Source organism: Mandrillus leucophaeus, unplaced genomic scaffold (assembly GCF_000951045.1).
Source record: "Mandrillus leucophaeus isolate KB7577 unplaced genomic scaffold, Mleu.le_1.0 Scaffold129, whole genome shotgun sequence".
NCBI lineage: Eukaryota > Metazoa > Chordata > Mammalia > Primates > Cercopithecidae > Mandrillus > Mandrillus leucophaeus.
The window spans coordinates 1,593,115-1,599,190 of NW_012101243.1; positions in this window are offsets into that span (position 1 = coordinate 1,593,115).

Below are 6,076 nucleotides of genomic sequence, written 5' to 3' on the forward strand. Positions count from 1 at the left end.
AAGTATTCCTCTGTCGCCTAGGTTGGAGTGCAGTGGCACAATGTCAGCTCACTCACTGCAACCTCTGCCTCCTGGGTTCAAGGGATTCTCCTGCCTCAGCCTCCCAAGTAGCTGGGACTACAGACGCATGCCACCATACCAGGCTAATTTTTGTATTTTTAGTAGAGATAGGGTTTCATCGTGTTGGCCAGGCTGCTCTTGAGCTCCTGGCCTCAAGCGATCCTCCTACCTTGGCTTCCCAAAGTACTGGGATTACAGGTGTGAGCCACTGCCCTGGGCCCTCAGTGTTCTTTATACCATTCTTGCTGCTGCTCTCTGGGCCCTTGACTCCACTGACTGCAGTCCTGGCAAACTGTTGAATCACCTCCCTGGGTCTTGGCTCCTTGGTCTTAAAAGTTTCTCCTTGGGGACACACAGTGCTGTTAGTTTCTTGGGAGGAATAGCTAAGCAGAGTTTAGGGCAGTGAAAATTGAGAGGCCCACGGGAGAGAAAAGAGAAGAGGCTTCCAGTGCTCTGCTCCCCACCTCATGGCCCCTCCACATCTCCTTGTCCCAAGGTCACAACAGGAGAACCCACTTTTCTAGGGCATGGAACATACAACCTCAGGAAACTCCTCAGTCTTCTGACTCCACGACTAGTTCTGACCTGAACACAGATGTAAGAAAGTATAGTGGGGAAGTGTTAGTCACACAGGCCTGGGAATCAGGCAGACCTGAGTTCTAGTCCTGGTTTTACCACTCTCCAAGTGAGCTACTTTGGGGAAGTTACTTAACCTCTCTGAGCCTCAGTTTTCCTATATGTAAAATAAGGATAATATCAAATTCGCTGGGCTTAGGGTTCAGGAGAGGGAACGTTCATTCGTTTCACCAATCATGGATCCAGTCACTCATTCATTAATCAGCAACTATTTATTGAGAGTCAACTATGGGCCAGATACTGTGCTGAGGATAATAGTAACAACCACAGTTGTTAATGTTTATCAAGGACTTATTGCATGCCAAGTACTTGTGCTTTACAGGAATTCCCTTACCTTGCAACAATCCTGTCCTCAAGATCTATGCATAAATGGAAGAAGAAATAAAGATTCCAAAGGATGTTAGGATACGATAGGCTGAATCAGAGGAGATAAAATAAAAGAGAGAAAACAGTCAAATTATCCATCTGAATTCATGAAACCAACTGCACACGTACAGAATGTAAAAAAATGTGATTTCACAATTTCAGATGGGGAAGAAATGGTGTTGTAGGTGGCTATGAACTCAATGGAGCTAGCTAGAGCTAGCTGAATGTAATGCGGCAGCCTAAATGCTAATGCGATTGCGGGCTTCGTTAACAGACACGTAGTATAAACCCAAGGAAATTGTGGTTTCACTCTGTTCAGGGACCACAGTGAGAGGGGCAGAGGCAGACAGAATAGTAAGGGGCCTAGAAACAATGCCTTGTGAGATTCAGTTGAAGAAACTAGAGATATAGAGATAAGAAAAGAAAAGAAAAGGAGGAGGAGGAAGAGCAGAATGATGACAACTTAGAGGAAATGATCACAGCTTTCAAGACCGGAGGACTGGCTGGGCGTAGTGGCTCACATCTGTAATGCCAGCACTTTGGGAGGCCGAGGCAGGCGGATCATGAGGTCAGAAGTTTGAGTCCAGCCTGGCCAACATTCCCCGTCTCTACTAAAAATACAAAAATTAGCCGGTGTGGTGGCACACGCCTGTAGTCCCAGTTACTTGGGAGGCTGAGGCAGGAGAATTGCTTGAACCCAGGAGGCAGAGGTTGCAGTGAGCTGAGATCACACCGCTACACTCCAGCCTGGGTGACAGAGCAGGACTCCGTGTTAAAAAAAAAAAAAAGACTGAAGGACTACCATGGGTAAAAGAGAAGTGATTGGTTTGTGTGGCTCCAAAGCACAGATTTATAAAGAGAAGTAAAGGATAGCCTATTGCTGCCATGTGTTCGGCAGTTCCTGTGCCAGGCACTGAGCTAAATGCTTTTGTCCTGACTTCATTCATTCCTTACAACCATCCTGGGAGATAGCTACTATAATCTCCATTGTGCAGATGAGCTACTATACTACATTCCTCCTTAGGCAGAAGTCAGATGAATTTAAAAGAGTTTTTTAAGTCTAAAGATGGAAAAGGCAAAATACTAAGTTCTCCATGGCAAGAAAAGCTTAGGGATGGGTGTGGTGGCTCACATCTGTAATCCCAGCACTTAGGGAGGCTGAGGTGGGAGGACTCCTTGAGACCAGGAGTTTGAGATCAACCTGGGAAACATAGGGAGACTCTGCCTCTACAAAAAATTAAAATATTAGCTGGGCATGGTAGTGTGTGCCAGTAGTCCCAGCTACTCAAGAGACTAAGGTGGGAGAATTGCTTGAGCCTGAGAGGTTGGGACTAGTGAGCTGAGATCACACCACTGCACTCTAGCCTGGGCAACAGAAGGAGATCCTGTCTCAAAAAAATAAAAAATAGGCCAGGTGTGGTGGCTCACGCCTGTGATCCCAGCACTTTGGGAGGCCAAGGCCGTTGGATCACTTGAAGCCAGGAGTTCGACACTAGCATGGCCAATATGATGAAACCCTGTTTCTAATAATAATAATAAAAAAAAATAGCTGGATGTGGTGGTGCACCCCTGTAATCCCAGCTACTTGGGAGGCTGAGGCAGGAGAATTGCTGAACCAAAGAGGCGGAGGTTACAATGAGCCGAGATCATGCCACTGCACTCCAGCCTGGGCGACAGAGTGAGACTTCATCTTAAAAAAAATAACAAAATAAAAATAGAAAGTAAAAAACGAAAAAAAGAGCTTAGATAACGACTTGGGCAACTGGAAAAGGGATTTGAGCTTGGTTTAGAGGAAGAGAAAGAGCAGTGCAAGAGAGGGTAGTTGATTAGATAAACACTAAAGTTCCCTTCAATCCTGCACATTGAACATAGGTTTGAGCTATGGTGTCAGACAGCCTGAAATTAAACTCCAGCTATGCCTCGTCCTTGCTGTGTGACCTTGGACAAAGTCACCACAGCTATCTTTCCTCACGTTTCCTCATATGTCAAATGGAGACAATAATAGTTCTTATGTCATGGAGCTGTTGGGAAGGTTATATATAATGTTCATAAAAAAGTCCTTTGAAGAACGTCTGGCCTATAAACTTTACCTATATTTATTGATAATGGGGGAGTCAAGGCCTATAAACATGACATATTAAATACTAACAAAAGAAGTAAAGAATACAGCCTGGGCCGGGAGTTGTGGCTCACTCCTGTAATCCCAGCATTTTGGGAGGCCAAGGCGGCTGGATCACATGAGGCCAAGAGTTTGAGACCAGCCTGGCCAATATGGCAAAACCCCATGTCTACTAAAACCACAGAAATTAGCTGGGCGTGGTGGTGCACAGCTGTAGTCCCAGCTACGTGGGAGGCTGAGGCATGAGGATCACTTGAACCCGGGAGGCAGAAGTTGCAGAGAGCTGAGATCATGCCACTGCACTCCAGTCTGGGTGACAGAGTGAGATTCTGTCTAAAAAAAAAAAAAAAGAATACAGCCTGTGCAACATACTGAGACCCTGTCTCTGAAATAGCTGGGCCTGGTGGTACACGCCTGTAGTCCCAGCTATTTGGGTGGCTGAGAGAGGAGGATCACTTGAGCCAGGAGTTTGAGGCTGCAGTGAGCCATGGTCATGCCACAGCACTCCAGACTAGGCGACAGAGTGAGACCCTGTGTCTGAAAAAAGAAAAAAAACAAAAGAAAGAAATGAAGAATTATGTGAGAAATACATAATGGTTTAACTCAGGTAAATAACAGAAAGAAGGTAATTAAATGTTCATATGACAAGTGAGAGGAACAATGGAAAAAATAGTAAGAAGGCTTCATGGAGGATGAGGGACTGAGCTGGGTCCTGAAGATTGAATGAAACTTGGGTGGAGTTTGTCTTGATCGATTTTCTGTTGCTGTAACAGAATGCCACAGAATGGGCAATCTGTGATGAACAGACATTTATTTAGCTCACAGTTCTGGAGGCTGGGAAGTTAAAGAGTATGGTGCTGGCATCCGGTGAGGCCCTTGTGCTGCTTTATCCCATGGGCAAAGGGCAGAAGGTGGAAGCGAACATGTGAAACAGAGAGAGGCATGAGGGGCTGGATTCGCTTTATAACAACTCACTCTCGGCTGGGCGCGGTGGCTCACGCCTATAATCTCAGCACTTTGGGAGGCCAAAGTGGGCGGATCATAAGGACAGGAGTTCAAGACCAGCCCTGACGGGGTTTAGTAGAAATCGTGTCTCTACTAAAAATAGAAAAATTAGCCAGGCATGGTGGTGCGCACCTGTAATCCCAGCTACTCAAAAGGCTGAGGCAAGAGAATCGCTTGAACCTGGGAGGTGGAAGTTGCAGTAAGCCAAGATCATGCCACTGCACTCCAGCCTGGGTGACAGAGTGAGACTCCGTCTCAAAAAAAAAAAAACAAAAAACCCAAAAAGCAAACAAACAAAAAAACCCACTCATAATAACTAACCTGCTTCTGTGATAACAACATTAATCAGTTCCCAATGGCTCTGCCCTTTATGACCCAATCGCATTCTTATTAGGGTCTACCTCCCAACGCTATGGTATTAGGGATTAAGTTTCCAACACGTGAGCGTTTGGAGGACACACTCAAAATACTCAAGCCATAGCAGGGTTCAAGGAAGGCATGTTCAGCATAGGGACTATATGAGCAAATGAATACCATGAGTTAGCAAGGTGCAGAGGACATATCTTCCCATCCTTAAAATCATATCGTGCTGATGATTGGTTCCACTGGCTCTGTGAAGGATGGCTTCAGCTGGGAGCTGCCAGGTCCCTTAGGTGTGGGCACTGGAGGCTGTCCACTTGCCTTATGAGAGGTGCTGTCTTGGAAAACAGAGAAAACCCAAGAGCCAGGGCCTCAAAGATCAGACATATCACTTGAGAGTTGGTGAGGAAAGAAAACAGTAGTAAAAACTGGTACCAGGAACTCCACAATATATGTAATATATTTTGGATATGTAATATATTGTACTATTTGGTAGTACTCATATAATAAAAACGACCCTTGAAGATTCTTTAACTCTCTCTTGATGAGTTTAGTATGACCATTTTCCCCCTCCAATACGAAAACAGTTTCTTTGATTAAGGCCCATGTAAACAGCTGGCTTGCAGGAAGGGGCCATGTTGTAAAAAACATTTATCTTTTTTTTTTGTTTTTTTGAGATGAAGTTTTACTCTTGTTGCCCAGGCTGGAGTGTAGTGGCACGATCTTGGCTCACTGCAACCTCTGCCTTCTGGGCTCAAGCAATTCTCTTGCTTCAGCCTCCCAAGTAGCTGAGATTACGGGCGCCTGCCATCATGCCCGGCTAATTTTTGTATTTTTAGTAGAGACAGGGTTTCACCATGTTGGCCAGGGTGGTCTTGAACTCCTGACCTCAGGTGATCCTCCTGCCTCAGCCTCCCAAAGTGCTGGGATTACAGGCGTGAGCCACCGCGCCTGGCCAGAAACATTTATCTTTAAACAATAAAATCATATTCAGCCCAATGAGATGCATATTCTATGAAGGAAGGAACCAAGACCAGCCATGGAAACAGCACAGATTCATATTCTCATCTCAGGCACCGCTAGTTGATTCTTCTTCCTTTTCTTTTTTTAAAAAAATTGTGGTAATAAACACAGAACAAAATGTACCATCTTAGCCATTTTGAAACACATACTTTATACTGTTAACTATATTCACATTGCTGAGCAACAGATCTCTAGAACTTTTTTATCTTGCAAAACTGAAATTCTACACCCATTGAGCAACTTCCCATTTCCTTTTCCTCCCAGCCCCTGGTAGCCACCCTTCTACTTTCTGTCTCAATGAATGTGACTACTCCAGGTACCTTACATAAGTGGAATCATAGAGTATTGGTCTTTCTTCTTTTTTTATGTTTTTCCTAAGAAGTCAAGTAAATCAACTGGGTACATAATGTGACTCCATTGCATTTGTTGAATGAATGAACAATAACTGTCTTCAAAAGGAGTTTACAGTCTAGTTATAGAGACAGGAATGCAAACAAATAATTTCCA